Source organism: Salvelinus fontinalis, chromosome 33 (assembly GCF_029448725.1).
Source record: "Salvelinus fontinalis isolate EN_2023a chromosome 33, ASM2944872v1, whole genome shotgun sequence".
Classification (NCBI taxonomy): domain Eukaryota; kingdom Metazoa; phylum Chordata; class Actinopteri; order Salmoniformes; family Salmonidae; genus Salvelinus; species Salvelinus fontinalis.
The window spans coordinates 12127221-12148681 of NC_074697.1; the positions used below are offsets into that span (position 1 = coordinate 12127221).

Sequence of the window (21461 nt, forward strand, 5' to 3'; positions counted from 1 at the left end):
AGCGCAGCCCTACCATCTTCCAACGCAGATTGAGACGCAGCCCTTCCATCTTCCACCGCAGATTGAGACGCAGCCCTACCATCTTCCACCTACAGATTGAGACGCAGCCCTACCATCTTCCACCGCAGATTGAGACGCAGCCCTACCATCTTCCACCGCAGATTGAGACGCAGCCCTACCATCTTCCCCTGCTGATTGAGACGCAGCCCTACCATCTTCCACCTACAGATTGAGACGCAGCCCTACCATCTTCCACCTACAGATTGAGACGCAGCCCTACCATCTTCCCCCTACAGATTGAGACGCAGCCCTACCATCTTCCACCTACAGATTGAGACACAGCCCTACCATCTTCCACAGAAGATTGAGACGCAGCCCTACCATCTTCCACAGCAGATTGAGACGCAGCCCTACCATCTTCCACCTGCAGATTGAGACGCAGCCCTACCATCTTCCACCTACAGATTGAGACGCAGCCCTACCATCTTCCCCCTACAGATTGAGACGCAGCCCTACCATTTTCCACCTTCAGATAGAGACGCAGACCTACCATTTTCCACCTTCAGATAGAGACGCAGACCTACCATCTTCCACTTACAGATTGACACGCAGCCCTACCATCTTCCACCGCAGATTGAGACGCAGCCCTACCATCTTCCCCCTACAGATTGAGACGCAGCCCTACCATCTTCCACCTACAGATTGAGACGCAGCCCTACCATCTTCCACCCCTACAGATTGAGACTTAGCCCTACCATCTTCCACCTACAGATTGAGACACAGCCATACCATCTTCCACCTACAGATTGAGACGCAGCCCTACCATCTTCCACCGCAGATTGAGACGCAGCCCTACCATCTTCCACCGCAGATTGAGACGCAGCCCTACCATCTTCCACCTACAGATTGAGACGCAGCCCTACCATCTTCCACCTGCAGATTGAGACGCAGCCCTACCATCTTCCACCTGCAGATTGAGACGCAGCCCTACCATCTTCCACCGCAGATTGAGACGCAGCCCTACCATCTTCCACCGCAGATTGAGACGCAGCCCTACCTTCTTCCACCGCAGATTGAGACGCAGCCCTACCATCTTCCACCGCAGATTGAGACGCAGCCCTACCATCTTCCACCGCAGATTGAGACGCAGCCCTACCATCTTCCACCGCAGATTGAGAAGCAGCCCTACCATCTTCCACCGCAGATTGAGACGCAGCCCTACCATCTTCCACCCACAGATTGAGACGCAGCCCTACCATCTTCCACCCACAGATTGAGACGCAGCCCTACCATCTTCCACCCACAGATTGAGACGCAGCCCTACCATCTTCCACCGCAGATTGAGACGCAGCCCTACCATCTTCCACCTACAGATTGAGACGCAGCCCTACCATCTTCCACCGCAGATTGAGACGCAGCCCTACCATCTTCCACCTACAGATTGAGACGCAGCCCTACCATCTTCCACCTACAGATTGAGACGCAGCCCTACCATCTTCCACCGCAGATTGAGACACAGCCCTACCATCTTCCCCCTACAGATTGAGACGCAGCCCTACCATCTTCCACCTACAGATTGAGACGCAGCCCTACCATCTTCCCCCTGCAGATTGAGACGCAGCCCTACCATCTTCCACCTGCAGATTGAGACGCAGCCCTACCATCTTCCACCTGCAGATTGAGACGCAGCCCTACCATCTTCCACCTACAGATTGAGACGCAGCCCTACCATCTTCCCCCTACAGATTGAGACGCAGCCCTACCATCTTCCACCTTCAGATAGAGACGCAGACCTACCATCTTCCACTTACAGATTGACACGCAGCCCTACCATCTTCCACCGCAGATTGAGACGCAGCCCTACCATCTTCCCCCTACAGATTGAGACGCAGCCCTACCATCTTCCACCTACAGATTGAGACGCAGCCCTACCATCTTCCACCCCTACAGATTGAGACTTAGCCCTACCATCTTCCACCTACAGATTGAGACACAGCCATACCATCTTCCACCTACAGATTGAGACGCAGCCCTACCATCTTCCACCGCAGATTGAGACGCAGCCCTACCATCTTCCACCGCAGATTGAGACGCAGCCCTACCATCTTCCACCTACAGATTGAGACGCAGCCCTACCATCTTCCACCTACAGATTGAGACGCAGCCCTACCATCTTCCACCTGCAGATTGAGACGCAGCCCTACCATCTTCCACTGCAGATTGAGACGCAGCACTACCATCTTCCACCGCAGATTGAGACGCAGCCCTACCTTCTTCCACCGCAGATTGAGACGCAGCCCTACCATCTTCCACCGCAGATTGAGACGCAGCCCTACCATCTTCCACCGCAGATTGAGACGCAGCCCTACCATCTTCCACCGCAGATTGAGAAGCAGCCCTACCATCTTCCACCGCAGATTGAGACGCAGCCCTACCATCTTCCACCCACAGATTGAGACGCAGCCCTACCATCTTCCACCCACAGATTGAGACGCAGCCCTACCATCTTCCACCCACAGATTGAGACGCAGCCCTACCATCTTCCACCACAGATTGAGACGCAGCCCTACCATCTTCCATCTACAGATTGAGTGGCAGCCCTACCTTCTTCCACCGCAGATTGAGACGCAGCCCTACCATCTTCCACCTACAGATTGAGACGCAGCCCTACCATCTTCCACCGCAGATTGAGACGCAGCCCTACCATCTTCCACCGCAGATTGAGACGCAGCCCTACCATCTTCCCCTGCTGATTGAGACGCAGCCCTACCATCTTCCACCTACAGATTGAGACGCAGCCCTACCATCTTCCACCTACAGATTGAGACGCAGCCCTACCATCTTCCACCGCAGATTGAGACACAGCCCTACCATCTTCCCCCTACAGATTGAGACGCAGCCCTACCATCTTCCACCTACAGATTGAGACGCAGCCCTACCATCTTCCCCCTACAGATTGAGACGCAGCCCTACCATCTTCCACCTGCAGATTGAGACGCAGCCCTACCATCTTCCACCTACAGATTGAGACGCAGCCCTACCATCTTCCCCCTACAGATTGAGACGCAGCCCTACCATCTTCCACCTTCAGATAGAGACGCAGACCTACCATCTTCCACTTACAGATTGACACACAGCCCTACCATCTTCCACCGCAGATTGAGACGCAGCCCTACCATCTTCCCCCTACAGATTGAGACGCAGCCCTACCATCTTCCACCTACAGATTGAGACGCAGCCCTACCATCTTCCACCCCTACAGATTGAGACTTAGCCCTACCATCTTCCACCTACAGATTGAGACACAGCCATACCATCTTCCACCTACAGATTGAGACGCAGCCCTACCATCTTCCACCGCAGATTGAGACGCAGCCCTACCATCTTCCACCGCAGATTGAGACGCAGCCCTACCATCTTCCACCTACAGATTGAGACGCAGCCCTACCATCTTCCACCTACAGATTGAGACGCAGCCCTACCATCTTCCACCTGCAGATTGAGACGCAGCCCTACCATCTTCCACTGCAGATTGAGACGCAGCCCTACCATCTTCCACCGCAGATTGAGACGCAGCCCTACCTTCTTCCACCGCAGATTGAGACGCAGCCCTACCATCTTCCACCGCAGATTGAGACGCAGCCCTACCATCTTCCACCGCAGATTGAGACGCAGCCCTACCATCTTCCACCGCAGATTGAGACGCAGCCCTACCATCTTCCACCGCAGATTGAGACGCAGCCCTACCATCTTCCACCCACAGATTGAGACGCAGCCCTACCATCTTCCACCCACAGATTGAGACGCAGCCCTACCATCTTCCACCACAGATTGAGACGCAGCCCTACCATCTTCCATCTACAGATTGAGACGCAGCCCTACCTTCTTCCACCGCAGATTGAGACGCAGCCCTACCATCTTCCACCGCAGATTGAGACGCAGCCCTACCATCTTCCACCTACAGATTGAGACGCAGCCCTACCATCTTCCACCTACAGATTGAGACGCAGCCCTACCATCTTCCACCGCAGATTGAGACGCAGCCCTACCATCTTCCCCCTACAGATTGAGACGCAGCCCTACCATCTTCCACCTTCAGATTGAGACACAGCCCTACCATCTTCCACAGCAGATTGAGACGCAGCCCTACCTTCTTCCCCCTACAGATTGAGACGCAGCCCTACCATCTTCCACCTACAGATTTAGACGCAGCCCTACCATCTTCCACCGCAGATTGAGACGCAGCCCTACCATCTTCCACCTACAGATTGAGACGCAGCCCTACCATCTTCCACCGCAGATTGAGACGCAGCCCTACCATCTTCCACCTACAGATTGAGACGCAGCCCTACCATCTTCCACCTACAGATTGAGACGCAGCCCTACCATCTTCCACCTACAGATTGAGACGCAGCCCTACCATCTTCCACCTACAGATTGAGACGCAGCCCTACCATCTTCCACCGCAGATTGAGACGCAGCCCTACCATCTTCCCCCTACAGATTGAGACGCAGCCCTACCATCTTCCACCTACAGATTGAGACGCAGCCCTACCATCTTCCACCTACAGATTGAGACGCAGCCCTACCATCTTCCCCCTACAGATTGAGACGCAGCCCTACCATCTTCCACAGCAGATTGAGACGCAGACCTACCATCTTCCACCGCAGATTGAGACACAGCCCTACCATCTTCCACCGCAGATTGAGACGCAGCCCTACCATCTTCCACAGAAGATTGAGACGCAGCCCTACCATCTTCCACCGCAGATTGAGACGCAGCCCTACCATCTTCCACAGAAGATTGAGACGCAGCCCTACCATCTTCCACCGCAGATTGAGACGCAGCCCTACCATCTTCCACCGCAGATTGAGACGCAGCCCTACCATCTTCCACCTACAGATTGAGACGCAGCCCTACCATCTTCCACAGCAGATTGAGACGCAGCCCTACCATCTTCCACCGCAGATTGAGACGCAGCCCTACCATCTTCCACCTACAGATTGAGAAGCAGCCCTACCATCTTCCACCTACAGATTGAGACGCATCCCTACCATCTTCCACCGCAGATTGAGACGCAGCCCTACCATCTTCCACCTACAGATTGAGACGCAGCCCTACCATCTTCCACCGCAGATTGAGACGCAGCTCTACCATCTTCCACCGCAGATTGAGACGCAGCCCTACCATCTTCCACCTACAGATTGAGAAGCAGCCCTACCATCTTCCACCTACAGATTGAGACGCAGACCTACCATCTTCCACCGCAGATTGAGACGCAGCCCTACCATCTTCCACCGCAGATTGAGACGCAGCCCTACCATCTTCCACAGAAGATTGAGACGCAGCCCTACCATCTTCCACCGCAGATTGAGAAGCAGCCCTACCATCTTCCACCGCAGATTGAGACGCAGCCCTACCATCTTCCACCTACAGATTGAGACGCAGCCCTACCATCTTCCACAGAAGATTGAGACGCAGCCCTACCATCTTCCACCGCAGATTGAGACGCAGCCCTACCATTATCCACCCACAGATTGAGACGCAGCCCTACCATCTTCCACCCACAGATTGAGACGCAGCCCTACCATCTTCCACCACAGATTGAGACGCAGCCCTACCATCTTCCATCTACAGATTGAGACGCAGCCCTACCTTCTTCCACCGCAGATTGAGACGCAGCCCTACCATCTTCCACCGCAGATTGAGACGCAGCCCTACCATCTTCCACCTACAGATTGAGACGCAGCCCTACCATCTTCCACCTACAGATTGAGACGCAGCCCTACCATCTTCCACCGCAGATTGAGACGCAGCCCTACCATCTTCCCCCTACAGATTGAGACGCAGCCCTACCATCTTCCACCTTCAGATTGAGACACAGCCCTACCATCTTCCACAGCAGATTGAGACGCAGCCCTACCTTCTTCCCCCTACAGATTGAGACGCAGCCCTACCATCTTCCACCTACAGATTTAGACGCAGCCCTACCATCTTCCACCGCAGATTGAGACGCAGCCCTACCATCTTCCACCTACAGATTGAGACGCAGCCCTACCATCTTCCACCGCAGATTGAGACGCAGCCCTACCATCTTCCACCTACAGATTGAGACGCAGCCCTACCATCTTCCACCTACAGATTGAGACGCAGCCCTACCATCTTCCACCTACAGATTGAGACGCAGCCCTACCATCTTCCACCTACAGATTGAGACGCAGCCCTACCATCTTCCACCGCAGATTGAGACGCAGCCCTACCATCTTCCCCCTACAGATTGAGACGCAGCCCTACCATCTTCCACCTACAGATTGAGACGCAGCCCTACCATCTTCCACCTACAGATTGAGACGCAGCCCTACCATCTTCCCCCTACAGATTGAGACGCAGCCCTACCATCTTCCACAGCAGATTGAGACGCAGACCTACCATCTTCCACCGCAGATTGAGACACAGCCCTACCATCTTCCACCGCAGATTGAGACGCAGCCCTACCATCTTCCACAGAAGATTGAGACGCAGCCCTACCATCTTCCACCGCAGATTGAGACGCAGCCCTACCATCTTCCACAGAAGATTGAGACGCAGCCCTACCATCTTCCACCGCAGATTGAGACGCAGCCCTACCATCTTCCACCGCAGATTGAGACGCAGCCCTACCATCTTCCACCTACAGATTGAGACGCAGCCCTACCATCTTCCACAGCAGATTGAGACGCAGCCCTACCATCTTCCACCGCAGATTGAGACGCAGCCCTACCATCTTCCACCTACAGATTGAGAAGCAGCCCTACCATCTTCCACCTACAGATTGAGACGCAGCCCTACCATCTTCCACCGCAGATTGAGACGCAGCCCTACCATCTTCCACCTACAGATTGAGACGCAGCCCTACCATCTTCCACCGCAGATTGAGACGCAGCTCTACCATCTTCCACCGCAGATTGAGACGCAGCCCTACCATCTTCCACCTACAGATTGAGAAGCAGCCCTACCATCTTCCACCTACAGATTGAGACGCAGACCTACCATCTTCCACCGCAGATTGAGGCGCAGCCCTACCATCTTCCACCGCAAATTGAGACGCAGCCCTACCATCTTCCACAGAAGATTGAGACGCAGCCCTACCATCTTCCACCGCAGATTGAGAAGCAGCCCTACCATCTTCCACCGCAGATTGAGACGCAGCCCTACCATCTTCCACCTACAGATTGAGACGCAGCCCTACCATCTTCCACAGAAGATTGAGACGCAGCCCTACCATCTTCCACCGCAGATTGAGACGCAGCCCTACCATCTTCCACCGCAGATTGAGACGCAGCCCTACCATCTTCCACCTACAGATTGAGACGCAACCCTACCATCTTCCACAGCAGATTGAGACGCAGCCCTACCATCTTCCACCGCAGATTGAGACGCAGCCCTACCATCTTCCACCTACAGATTGAGAAGCAGCCCTACCATCTTCCACCTACAGATTGAGACGCAGCCCTACCATCTTCCACAGCAGAGTGAGACGCAGCCCTACCATCTTCCATCTACAGATTGAGACACAGCCCTACCATCTTCCATCTACAGATTGAGACGCAGCAAAAAAATAAATATTTCTACCTTAAATTGAAAGATTTTAAATGGAGATTTTTTTTGTTAATTACATTTCTTGGACATCGACTCTAGTTCATATTTTCTAAATGGAGTAAGATTGGCGACCTGCACACTGTGGAGCCCAGGGCCTCTGGTCCCTTAGTCCCTCTAACCCAGGGCCTCTGGTCCCTTCGTCCCTTCGTCCCTCTAACCCAGGGCCACTGGTCCCTTCGTCCCTCTAACCCAGGGCCTCTGGTCCCTTCGTCCCTCTAACCCAGGGCCACTGGTCCCTTCGTCCCTCTAACCCAGGGCCTCTGGTCCCTTCGTCCCTCTAACCCAGGGCCTCTGGTCCCTTCGTCCCTCTAACCCAGGACCTCTGGTCCCTTCGTCCCTTCGTCCCTCTAACCCAGGGCCTCTGGTCCCTTCGTCCCTCTAACCCAGGGCCTCTGGTCCCTTCGTCCCTCTAACCCAGGGCCTCTGGTCCCTTCGTCCCTCTAACCCAGGGCCTCTGGTCCCTTCATCCCTCTAACCCAGGGCCTCTGGTCCCTTCGTCCCTTCGTCCCTCTAACCCAGGACCTCTGGTCCCTTCGTCCCTTCGTCCCTCTAACCCAGGGCCTCTGGTCCCTTCGTCCCTCTAACCCAGGGCCTCTGGTCCCTTCGTCCCTCTAACCCAGGGCCTCTGGTCCCTTCGTCCCTCTAACCCAGGGCCTCTGGTCCCTTCGTCCCTCTAACCCAGGGCCTCTGGTCCCTTCGTCCCTCTAACCCAGGGCCTCTGGTCCCGTCGTCCCTCTAACCCAGGGCCCCTGGTCCCTTCGTCCCTCTAACCCAGGGCCCCTGGTCCCTTCGTCCCTCTAACCCAGGGCCTCTGGTCCCTTCGTCCCTCTAACCCAGGGCCTCTGGTCCCTTCGTCCCTCTAACCCAGGGCCTCTGGTCCCTTCGTCCCTCTAACCCAGGGCCTCTGGTCCCTTCGTCCCTCTAACCCAGGGCCTCTCGTCCCTTCGTCCCTCTAACCCAGGGCCCCTGGTCCCTTCATCCCTATAACCCAGGGCCCCTGGTCCCTTCGTCCCTCTAACCCAGGGCCTCTGGTCCCTTCGTCCCTCTAACCCAGGGCCTCTGGTCCCTTCGTCCCTCTAACCCAGGGCCTCTGGTCCCTTCGTCCCTCTAACCCAGGGCCCCTGGTCCCTTCGTCCCTCTAACCCAGGGCCTCTGGTCCCTTCGTCCCTCTAACCCAGGGCCCCTGGTCCCTTCGTCCCTCTAACCCAGGGCCTCTGGTCCCTTCGTCCCTCTAACCCAGGGCCTCTGGTCCCTTCGTCCCTCTAACCCAGGGCCTCTGGTCCCTTCGTCCCTCTAACCCAGGGCCTCTGGTCCCTTCGTCCCTCTAACCCAGGGCCTCTGGTCCCTTCGTCCCTCTAACCCAGGGCCTCTGGTCCCGTCGTCCCTCTAACCCAGGGCCTCTGGTCCCGTCGTCCCTCTAACCCAGGGCCTCTGGTCCCTTCGTCCCTCTAACCCAGGGCCCCTGGTCCCTTCGTCCCTCTAACCCAGGGCCTCTGGTCCCTTCGTCCCTCTAACCCAGGGCCTCTGGTCCCTTCGTCCCTCTAACCCAGGGCCTCTCGTCCCTTCGTCCCTCTAACCCAGGGCCCCTGGTCCCTTCGTCCCTCTAACCCAGGGCCTCTGGTCCCTTCGTCCCTCTAACCCAGGGCCTCTGGTCCCTTCGTCCCTCTAACCCAGGGCCTCTGGTCCCTTCGTCCCTCTAACCCAGGGCCCCTGGTCCCTTCGTCCCTCTAACCCAGGGCCCCTGGTCCCTTCGTCCCTCTAACCCAGGGCCCCTGGTCCCTTCGTCCCTCTAACCCAGGGCCTCTGGTCCCTTCGTCCCTCTAACCCAGGGCCCCTGGTCCCTTCGTCCCTCTAACCCAGGGCCTCTGGTCCCTTCGTCCCTCTAACCCAGGGCCTCTGGTCCCTTCGTCCCTCTAACCCAGGGCCTCTGGTCCCTTCGTCCCTCTAACCCAGGGCCTCTGGTCCCTTCGTCCCTCTAACCCAGGGCCTCTGGTCCCTTCGTCCCTCTAACCCAGGGCCTCTGGTCCCGTCGTCCCTCTAACCCAGGGCCTCTGGTCCCGTCGTCCCTCTAACCCAGGGCCTCTGGTCCCTTCGTCCCTCTAACCCAGGGCCCCTGGTCCCTTCGTCCCTCTAACCCAGGGCCTCTGGTCCCTTCGTCCCTCTAACCCAGGGCCTCTGGTCCCTTCGTCCCTCTAACCCAGGGCCTCTGGTCCCTTCGTCCCTCTAACCCAGGGCCTCTGGTCCCTTCGTCCCTCTAACCCAGGGCCTCTGGTCCCTTCGTCCCTCTAACCCAGGGCCTCTGGTCCCTTCGTCCCTCTAACCCAGGGCCTCTGGTCCCTTCGTCCCTCTAACCCAGGGCCTCTGGTCCCTTCGTCCCTCTAACCCAGGGCCTCTGGTCCCTTCGTCCCTCTAACCCAGGGCCTCTGGTCCCTTCGTCCCTCTAACCCAGGGCCTCTGGTCCCGTCGTCCCTCTAACCCAGGGCCTCTGGTCCCTTCGTCCCTCTAACCCAGGGCCCCTGGTCCCTTCGTCCCTCTAACCCAGGGCCTCTGGTCCCTTCGTCCCTCTAACCCAGGGCCCCTGGTCCCTTCGTCCCTCTAACCCAGGGCCTCTGGTCCCTTCGTCCCTCTAACCCAGGGCCTCTGGTCCCTTCGTCCCTCTAACCCAGGGCCTCTCGTCCCTTCGTCCCTCTAACCCAGGGCCCCTGGTCCCTTCGTCCCTCTAACCCAGGGCCCCTGGTCCCTTCGTCCCTCTAACCCAGGGCCTCTGGTCCCTTCGTCCCTCTAACCCAGGGCCTCTGGTCCCTTCGTCCCTCTAACCCAGGGCCTCTGGTCCCTTCGTCCCTCTAACCCAGGGCCTCTGGTCCCTTCGTCCCTCTAACCCAGGGCCCCTGGTCCCTTCGTCCCTCTAACCCAGGGCCTCTGGTCCCTTCGTCCCTCTAACCCAGGGCCTCTGGTCCCTTCGTCCCTCTAACCCAGGGCCTCTGGTCCCTTCGTCCCTCTAACCCAGGGCCTCTGGTCCCTTCGTCCCTCTAACCCAGGGCCTCTGGTCCCTTCGTCCCTCTAACCCAGGGCCTCTGGTCCCTTCGTCCCTCTAACCCAGGGGCGAATGGACCAGAGGGTCCCTTGACCCCTCTAGAACAGGCAGAATAATGCTCACACACACACACACACACACACACACACACACACACGTCAGGGGCAGCAGAGTAATGCCTGATCGATCGGCGTGACAGATAACTTTTGTCTTCCTGACATCTGAAGAGGTACTAGATTAAACACTGGAGCCTATGGTCTGTCCGAGGGGAGAGAGAAAGAGAGAGACTGTTGCTGTCAGAGGAGAGAGAGGAGAGAGAGGAGAGAGAGGAGAGAGAGGAGAGAGAGGAGAGAGGAGAGAGAGGAGAGAGAGGAGAGAGACTGTGTTGCTGTCAGAGGAGAGAGAGGAGAGAGAGGAGAGAGAGGAGAGAGAGGAGAGAGAGGAGAGAGAGGAGAGAGAGGAGAGAGACTGTGTTGCTGTCAGAGGAGAGAGAGGAGAGAGAGGAGAGAGAGGAGAGAGAGGAGAGAGAGGAGAGAGAGGAGAGAGAGAGGAGAGAGGAGAGAGAGGAGAGAGAGGAGAGAGAGAGAGGAGAGAGAGGAGAGAGAGGAGAGAGAGGAGAGAGAGGAGAGAGAGGAGAGAGAGGAGAGAGGAGAGAGAGGAGAGAGAGGAGAGAGAGGAGAGAGAGGAGAGAGAGGAGAGAGGAGAGAGAGGAGAGAGAGGAGAGAGAGGAGAGAGACTGTGTTGCTGTCAGAGGAGAGAGAGGAGAGAGAGGAGAGAGAGGAGAGAGAGGAGAGAGAGGAGAGAGAGGAGAGAGAGGAGAGAGCATTGACCTATCCAGCTAAATTATCACATTTAAATTCTGGCAGAAAACCTAAGACAAATAAGAACAATGAGAAATGGTTTGATGAAGAACGTAAAAACCTCAGAAAGAAAATGAGAAATCTATCCAACCAAAAAGACCGAGAACCATAAAACCTTCACCAAGGTGAAACACTAAAACAAGAAGGAACAGCATGACAGAAAACAGTTGATCCATAGAATCAATTAATATCTGGGAAAATTGGAAAACACAAAACAAACAAACAACACAAAGAGTTCTCTTCTCCAACCTTTTGGTTATTTAACATAACTATAACAAAGAACCAAGATGAAAAACACATACGGGATCATTTACAAACCTTAGAATCAACTATTAAAGACGACCAGAACCCACTGGATTCTCCGATTACATCGGATGAGCTCCAGGACAAAACACAAATCCTCCAACCCCAAAAAGGCCTTTGGTGTTAATGGTATACTAAACAAAATGATACAATATACAGACCACAAATTCAAACTGGCTATACTAAAACTCTTTAACATCATCCTCAGCTCTGGCATCTTCCCCAATATTTGCAACCAAGGACTGATCACCCCAATCCACAGAAGTGGAGACAGATTTGACCCCAATAACTACCGTGGGATATGAGTCAACAGCAACCTTGGGAAAATCCTCTGCATTATCATTAACAGCAGACTTGTCACGTCCTGACCATAGTTCTTGTGTGTTTTACTTGTTTTAGTGTTGGTCAGGACGTGAGCTGGGTGGGCATTCTATGTTGTGTGTCTAGTTTGTCCATTTCTATGTTTGGCCTGATATGGTTCTCAATCAGAGGCAGGTGTTTTGTGTTGTCTCTGATTGGGAATCATATTTAGGTGGCTTGTTTTGTGCTTGGGATTGTGGGTGGTTGTTTCCTGTCTTTGTGTTCTGCACCAGAGAGGACTGTTTCGGTTTTCACGTTTGTTATTTTGTATTTTGTGTAGTGTTCACGTTATCGTCTCTTTGTTTATTTACATGTTGAACACTAGCTGCGCTGCATTTCTCCTTCATCTCAGGAAGAAAACCGTTCCTCAGTAAAAACAATGTACAGAGCAAATGTCAAATTGGCTTTTTTACCAAATTACCGTACGACAGACCACGTCTTCACCCTGCACATCTCATTGACAAACAAACAAACCAAAACAAAGGCAAAGCCTTCACATGCTTTGTTGATTTCAAAAAAGCTTTAGACTCAATTTGGCATCAGGGTCTGCTATTCAAATTGATAGAAAGTGGTCATCAAAAAGAAAGGAGGACCAAGGCACTCTTCAGTCATTAGTGGTAATGAAAGTCTGACAGAACCCATCTCTAAGTACATTGATTACTTTATTAAGCCTTTTCTGTTGTCACTTCCAGCCTATCTTCAAGATACCACAGATGTGTTGAACAAAATTAAGGAATTGAAGAATATAGGTACAGCTTCCTTTTTAGTCACCATGGATGTGGAGTCTCTATACACCACCATTGAGCATCAACAAGGTTTGGCAGCGATGCACCATTTCTTGAGTACCCGGCCTGAAACTGAGATGCCTCCTACAGAATTCATTGTATCACTGACTGAATGGACTCTTAACCATAACATCTTTATCTTCCAGGACCGTATTTTCAAACAGGTCAAAGGATGTGCCATGGGAGCTTGCTACAGCCCTTCCTACGCTGGTTTGTACTTGGGTAAATGGGAAAATGACTTCATTTTGGATCCTTCTAATAACCATTTCTTTGACCGGATTATATGGTGGGGACGCTATATTGATGATGTTTGCCTGTTTTGGTCCGGCTCAGAAGATGAACTTATTTCCTTCCACCAATACCTCAACAGCATTAACCCTAACATCAAACTAACTATGGAATACAGCAAGGATAACATTCATTTTTTGGACCTCGATATTAGTAAAAATGACAAAGGTTGTTTGCACACATCAATCTTTAGGAAGCCTACAGATGGGAATACCATTCTGAGGGCAGACAGTTTTCACCCCAAAAGGCTAAAAGAGAATATTCCATATGGCCAATTCCAAAGAGTCCGTAGAATTTGCGATCAGGAAACAGACTACAGTGTCAAATCTGCAGAATCGCTTTTTGGATCGGGGCTACAGCGTTCAGGTCCTGAAAGATGCAGGTATAAGGGCTGGATTACTTGACAGAGAGAACTTGTTACGAAGAGGAGTGCCCCGTGATACATCAGAGAGAGTGTATTTTGTTACAAAATACAGCACTGAAGCAGAGAACATTAAAAGAATCATTAAAAATAATTGGGGAATCATCCAAAGTGATACGCTACTACGCCAAGTCTTTCCTGAACCACCAGTCATAAGCTTTAAGAGATGTCCTACCCTAAATGACAAATTAGTCCACAGTTACCTTCCGGGTGACTCTCAAAAAACTTGGCTTGACCACAAACCCAAGGGCTCTTTTAAATGTTACCAGTGCAACCATTGCAGTAATATTGTACAGAAAAAGTATTTTGTTGACACAGCTTCTAAAATGGAGTATTACCTCAAGCATTTTATTAACTGCAAAACCACTCATGTCATCTATAGACTGGAATGTCCACAGTGCAAGGTGTTCTACATTGGACGGACAAAGAGACGCCTTCAAGATCGCTTGACGGAACACAAGTACGCCATACGGGTAGGCAATGAAGACTACCCCATGGCAAGGCACTACAAATCCTTACACCATGGTAACCCTGCCTCCCTACAAGCTATGGGTATTGATCATGTTCCGGCCTCTATTAGAAAAGGGGACCGTCTTAAACAGTTAAACCAAAGGGAAAGTTTTTGGATTTACAAACTACAGGCCACTAAGTACCCTGGTTTAAATGAAGATATGGATTTCTCACCCTTCCTGTAGGGTCGTTATGGGTCCATTTGCTGTCATCTAGTGGACATTTTGCTCAATTGCCCTCTAGCTGTGTTTGGACTGTTGTTCATGTTTTGCTGTGATCTGTGGAATATATTGCTTTCTTGTTCTGGACACTTCTCCCAGTCATGGTTAGGGTTGGAACTGCCTCTCTGGGTGTTCTGATGCTTCTAGCTTGGAGTTGTATGCTCATGATAACATAGCTACAGTATTTTACCTTTTCATGTGTATATTATTGCTTACTAGGTGTGTCCAATTTGGTAACCACTCCCTCTTCTAATTAGGGCTAATTGGAAAAGACTTTCAAAAGAGGACATTGTATTCTCTTTTTTCTGTACTCCCTGACGAAGGCCATGCAGCCGAAACGCGTCGGTTTTTAAACAACTTTGTTTCTATTGAACATGCCATACTAATAAAGGCATTTTAATTTATGAAGAGTGCCTTGGTCCTCCTTTCTTTTTGATGACCAATTTACACCTTTTACCAAAGAGCACCTTCTATCTACCAAAATATACTATAGTGGACCTTAGTAGCGCTTCCCTTCCTCCTCTTTTTGATAGAAAGTGGTGTTGGGGGGAAAACATACCTCGGCCTAAACATCAGCGTCACAGGTAACTTCCACAAAGCTGTGAACGATCTGAGAGACAAGGCAAGAAGGGCCTTCTACGCCATCAAAAGGAGCATCAAATTCAACAGACCAATTAGGATCTGGCTAAAAAGATGTGAATCAGTTATAGAACCCATTGCCCTTTCTGGTTGTGAGGTCTGGGATCCGTTCACCAACCAATAATTCACTAAATGGGACAAACACCAAATGAGACTCTGCTTTCAGAATTAAACATACTTATTGTACAACGCAAAACCCCAAACAATGAATGCAGAGCAGAATTTTACCCTCTGGTAATCAAAATCCAGAAAAGAGCTGTTAAATTCTATAACCACCTAAAAGGAAGCGATTCCCAAACCTTCCAGAACAAAGCCATCACCTACAGAGAGATGAACCTGGAGAAAAGTCCCCTAAGCAAGCTGGTCCTAGGGCTCTGTTCACAAACACAAACACACCCCACAGAGCCCCAGGACAACAGCACAATTAGACCCAACCAAATCATGAGAACGCAAAAAGATAATTACTTGACATATTGGAAAGAATTAACAAAAAAACAGAGCAAACTAGAATGCTATTTGGCCCTAAACAGAGAGTACACAGTGGCAGAATACCTGACCACTGTGACTGACCCAAACTTAAGGAAAGCTTTGACTATGTACAGACTCAGTGAGCATAGCCTTGCTATTGAGAAAGGCCGCCGTAGGCAGACATGGCTCTCAAGAGAAGACAGACTATGTGCTCACTGCCCACAAAATGAGGTGGAAACTGAGCTGCACTTCCTAACCTCCTGGCCAATGTATGACTATATTAGAGACACATATTTCCCTCAGATTACACAGATCCACAAAGAATAAGGAAACAAATCAAACATTGATAAACTCCCATATCTACTGGGTGAAAAACCCCACTGTGCCATAACAGCAGCAAGATGTGTGACCCGTTGCCATGAGAAAAGGGCAACCAATGAAGAACAACATTGTAAACACAACCCATATGTGGCAAGAAAAAGTATTTGAATTATTGGAAATACCTGGATTTCTGCATAAATTGTTCATCAAATTAGGAAAGCTTTGTAATCCAGATAATTCTACTTTTTCTTGACACTGTATATTTATCTGTTTGTTTGTTTTCTCTTTCATACTTCAACTACTTGCACATTGCTACAACACTTAGTCCATAATGTAACATTTGAAATGTCTATATTCTCTAAACTTTTGTGAGTGTAATGTCTACTAATGTTTCAATTGTTTATTTCCCTTTTGTTTATTGTTTATTCCATTTGCTTTGGCAATCTAAACACATGTTTCCAATGAATTCTTTTGAATTTAATTGAGAGAAAAAGAGGAGACTGTGTTCTGTCTGGGGAGAGAGAGAGACAGAGAGAGGAGACTGTGTTCTGTCTGGGGAGAGAGAGAGACAGAGGAGACTGTGTTCTGTCTGGGGAGAGAGAGAGACAGAGAGAGGAGACTGTGTTCTGTCTGGGGAGAGAGAGAGAGACAGAGAGAGGAGACTGTGTTCTGTCTGGGGAGAGAGAGAGAGACAGAGAGAGGAGACTGTGTTCTGTCTGGGGAGAGAGAGAGAGACAGAGAGAGGAGACTGTGTTCTGTCTGGGGAGAGAGAGAGACAGAGAGAGGAGACTGTGTTCTGTCTGGGGAGAGAGAGAGACAGAGAGAGGAGACTGTGTTCTGTCTGGGGAGAGGAGAGAGAGGAGACTGTGTTCTGTCTGGGGAGAGAGAGAGACAGAGAGAGGAGACTGTGTTCTGTCTGGGGAGAGAGAGAGAGAGAGGGGAGACTGTGTTCTGTCTGGGGAGAGAGAGAGACAGAGAGAGAAGACTGTGTTCTGTCTGGGGAGAGAGAGAGAGAGAGAGGAGACTGTGTTCTGTCTGGGGAGAGAGAGAGACAGAGAGAGGAGACTGTGTTCTGTCTGGGGAGAGAGAGAGAGAGAGAGGAGACTGTGTTCTGTCTGGGGAGAGAGAGAGACAGAGAGAGAAGACTGTGTTCTGTCTGGGGAGAGAGAGAGAGAGAGAGAGAGGAGACTGTGTTCTGTCTGGGGAGAGAGAGAGGAGACTGTGTTCTGTCTGGGGAGAGAGAGAGACAGAGAGAGGAGACTGTGTTCTGTCTGGGGAGAGAGAGAGGAGACTGTGTTCTGTCTGGGGAGAGAGAGAGACAGAGAGAGGAGACTGTGTTCTGTCTGGGGAGAGAGAGAGGAGAGAGAGAGGAGACTGTGTTCTGTCTGGGGAGAGAGAGAGACAGAGAGAGGAGACTGTGTTCTGTCTGGGGAGAGAGAGAGACAGAGAGAGGAGACTGTGTTCTGTCTGGGGAGAGAGAGAGACAGAGAGAGGAGACTGTGTTCTGTCTGGGGAGAGAGAGAGAGAGAGAGAGAGGAGACTGTGTTCTGTCTGGGGAGAGAGAGAGGAGAGAGAGGAGACTGTGTTCTGTCTGGGGAGAGAGAGAGAGACAGAGAGAGGAGACTGTGTTCTGTCTGGGGAGAGAGAGAGACAGAGAGAGGAGACTGTGTTCTATCTGGGGAGAGAGAGAGAGACAGAGAGAGGAGACTGTGTTCTGTCTGGGGAGAGAGAGAGGAGAGAGAGGAGACTGTGTTCTGTCTGGGGAGAGAGAGAGACAGAGAGAGGAGACTGTGTTCTGTCTGGGGAGAGAGAGAGACAGAAAGAGAAGACTGTGTTCTGTCTGGGGAGAGAGAGAGACAGAGAGAGGAGACTGTGTTCTGTCTGGGGAGAGAGAGAGAGACAGAGAGAGGAGACTGTGTTCTGTCTGGGGAGAGAGAGAGAGACAGAGAGAGGAGACTGTGTTCTGTCTGGGGAGAGAGAGAGAGACAGAGAGAGGAGACTGTGTTCTGTCTGGGGAGAGAGAGAGACAGAGAGAGGAGACTGTGTTCTGTCTGGGGAGAGAGAGAGAGACAGAGAGGAGACTGTGTTCTGTCTGGGGAGAGAGAGAGAGACAGAGAGAGGAGACTGTGTTCTGTCTGGGGAGAGAGAGAGAAAGAGAGAGGAGACTGTGTTCTGTCTGGGGAGAGAGAGAGACAGAGAGGGGAGACTGTGTTCTGTCTGGGGAGAGAGAGAGACAGAGAGAGGAGACTGTGTTCTGTCTGGGGAGAGAGAGAGACAGAGAGAGAAGACTGTGTTCTGTCTGGGGAGAGAGAGAGAGACAGAGAGAGGAGACTGTGTTCTGTCTGGGGAGAGAGAGAGAGAGAGAGGAGACTGTGTTCTGTCTGGGGAGAGAGAGAGACAGAGAGAGGAGACTGTGTTCTGTCTGGGGAGAGAGAGAGACAGAGAGAGGAGACTTTGTTCTGTCTGGGGAGAGAGAGAGAGACAGAGAGAGGAGACTGTGTTCTGTCTGGGGAGAGAGAGAGAGACAGAGAGAGGAGACTGTGTTCTGTCTGGGGAGAGAGAGAGAGACAGAGAGAGGAGACTGTGTTCTGTCTGGGGAGAGAGAGAGAGACAGAGAGAGGAGACTGTGTTCTGTCTGGGGAGAGAGAGAGACAGAGAGAGGAGACTGTGTTCTGTCTGGGGAGAGAGAGAGACAGAGAGGGGAGACTGTGTTCTGTCTGGGGAGAGAGAGAGACAGAGAGAGGAGACTGTGTTCTGTCTGGGGAGAGAGAGAGACAGAGAGAGAAGACTGTGTTCTGTCTGGGGAGAGAGAGAGAGACAGAGAGAGGAGACTGTGTTCTGTCTGGGGAGAGAGAGAGAGAGAGAGAGAGGAGACTGTGTTCTGTCTGGGGAGAGAGAGAGACAGAGAGAGGAGACTGTGTTCTGTCTGGGGAGAGGAGAGAGAGGAGACTGTGTTCTGTCTGGGGAGAGAGAGAGACAGAGAGAGGAGACTGTGTTCTGTCTGGGGAGAGAGAGAGACAGAGAGAGGAGACTGTGTTCTGTCTGGGGAGAGGAGAGAGAGGAGACTGTGTTCTGTCTGGGGAGAGAGAGAGACAGAGAGAGGAGACTGTGTTCTGTCTGGGGAGAGAGAGAGAGAGAGGGGAGACTGTGTTCTGTCTGGGGAGAGAGAGAGACAGAGAGAGAAGACTGTGTTCTGTCTGGGGAGAGAGAGAGAGAGAGAGGAGACTGTGTTCTGTCTGGGGAGAGAGAGAGACAGAGAGAGGAGACTGTGTTCTGTCTGGGGAGAGAGAGAGAGAGAGAGGAGACTGTGTTCTGTCTGGGGAGAGAGAGAGACAGAGAGAGAAGACTGTGTTCTGTCTGGGGAGAGAGAGAGAGAGAGAGAGAGGAGACTGTGTTCTGTCTGGGGAGAGAGAGAGGAGACTGTGTTCTGTCTGGGGAGAGAGAGAGACAGAGAGAGGAGACTGTGTTCTGTCTGGGGAGAGAGAGAGGAGACTGTGTTCTGTCTGGGGAGAGAGAGAGACAGAGAGAGGAGACTGTGTTCTGTCTGGGGAGAGAGAGAGGAGAGAGAGAGGAGACTGTGTTCTGTCTGGGGAGAGAGAGAGACAGAGAGAGGAGACTGTGTTCTGTCTGGGGAGAGAGAGAGACAGAGAGAGGAGACTGTGTTCTGTCTGGGGAGAGAGAGAGACAGAGAGAGGAGACTGTGTTCTGTCTGGGGAGAGAGAGAGAGAGAGAGAGAGGAGACTGTGTTCTGTCTGGGGAGAGAGAGAGGAGAGAGAGGAGACTGTGTTCTGTCTGGGGAGAGAGAGAGACAGAGAGAGGAGACTGTGTTCTGTCTGGGGAGAGAGAGAGACAGAGAGAGGAGACTGTGTTCTGTCTGGGGAGAGAGAGAGACAGAGAGAGGAGACTGTGTTCTGTCTGGGGAGAGAGAGAGAGACAGAGAGAGGAGACTGTGTTCTGTCTGGGGAGAGAGAGAGAGACAGAGAGAGGAGACTGTGTTCTGTCTGGGGAGAGAGAGAGAGACAGAGAGAGGAGACTGTGTTCTGTCTGGGGAGAGAGAGAGACAGAGAGAGGAGACTGTGTTCTGTCTGGGGAGAGAGAGAGAGACAGAGAGAGGAGACTGTGTTCTGTCTGGGGAGAGAGAGAGAGACAGAGAGAGGAGACTGTGTTCTGTCTGGGGAGAGAGAGAGAAAGAGAGAGGAGACTGTGTTCTGTCTGGGGAGAGAGAGAGACAGAGAGGGGAGACTGTGTTCTGTCTGGGGAGAGAGAGAGACAGAGAGAGGAGACTGTGTTCTGTCTGGGGAGAGAGAGAGACAGAAAGAGAAGACTGTGTTCTGTCTGGGGAGAGAGAGAGAGACAGAGAGAGGAGACTGTGTTCTGTCTGGGGAGAGAGAGAGAGAGAGAGGAGACTGTGTTCTGTCTGGGGAGAGAGAGAGACAGAGAGAGGAGACTGTGTTCTGTCTGGGGAGAGAGAGAGACAGAGAGAGGAGACTTTGTTCTGTCTGGGGAGAGAGAGAGAGACAGAGAGAGGAGACTGTGTTCTGTCTGGGGAGAGAGAGAGAGACAGAGAGAGGAGACTGTGTTCTGTCTGGGGAGAGAGAGAGAGACAGAGAGAGGAGACTGTGTTCTGTCTGGGGAGAGAGAGAGAGACAGAGAGAGGAGACTGTGTTCTGTCTGGGGAGAGAGAGAGACAGAGAGAGGAGACTGTGTTCTGTCTGGGGAGAGAGAGAGACAGAGAGGGGAGACTGTGTTCTGTCTGGGGAGAGAGAGAGACAGAGAGAGGAGACTGTGTTCTGTCTGGGGAGAGAGAGAGACAGAGAGAGAAGACTGTGTTCTGTCTGGGGAGAGAGAGAGAGACAGAGAGAGGAGACTGTGTTCTGTCTGGGGAGAGAGAGAGAGAGAGAGAGAGGAGACTGTGTTCTGTCTGGGGAGAGAGAGAGACAGAGAGAGGAGACTGTGTTCTGTCTGGGGAGAGAGAGAGACAGAGAGAGGAGACTGTGTTCTGTCTGGGGAGAGAGAGAGACAGAGAGAGGAGACTGTTCTGTCTGGGGAAAGAGAGAGACAGAGAGAGGAGACTGTGTTCTGTCTGGGGAGAGAGAGAGAGACAGAGAGAGGAGACTGTGTTCTGTCTGGGGAGAGAGAGAGACAGAGAGAGGAGACTGTGTTCTGTCTGGGGAGAGAGAGAGGAGACTGTGTTCTGTCTGGGGAGAGAGAGAGACAGAGAGAGGAGACTGTTCTGTCTGGGGAGAGAGAGAGACAGAGAGAGGAGACTGTGTTCTGTCTGGGGAGAGAGAGAGAGACAGAGAGAGGAGACTGTGTTCTGTCTGGGGAGAGAGAGAGACAGAGAGAGGAGACTGTGTTCTGTCTGGGGAGAGAGAGAGACAGAGAGAGGAGACTGTGTTCTGTCTGGGGAGAGAGAGAGAGACAGAGAGAGGAGACTGTGTTCTGTCTGGGGAGAGAGAGAGAGACAGAGAGAGGAGACTGTGTTCTGTCTGGGGAGAGAGAGAGAGACAGAGAGAGGAGACTGTGTTCTGTCTGGGGAGAGAGAGAGAGACAGAGAGAGGAGACTGTGTTCTGTCTGGGGAGAGAGAGAGAGACAGAGAGAGGAGACTGTG

General features: G+C 52.3%; 1 protein-coding gene across 1 annotated transcript in view; it reads right to left on the reverse strand.

The window, feature by feature from the left end:
• Window positions 1-21461, reverse strand: part of LOC129831724 (GDNF family receptor alpha-4-like) — a 512247-nt gene that overhangs the window by 77575 nt on the left and 413211 nt on the right. The gene's annotated exons all lie outside the window — the stretch shown is intronic.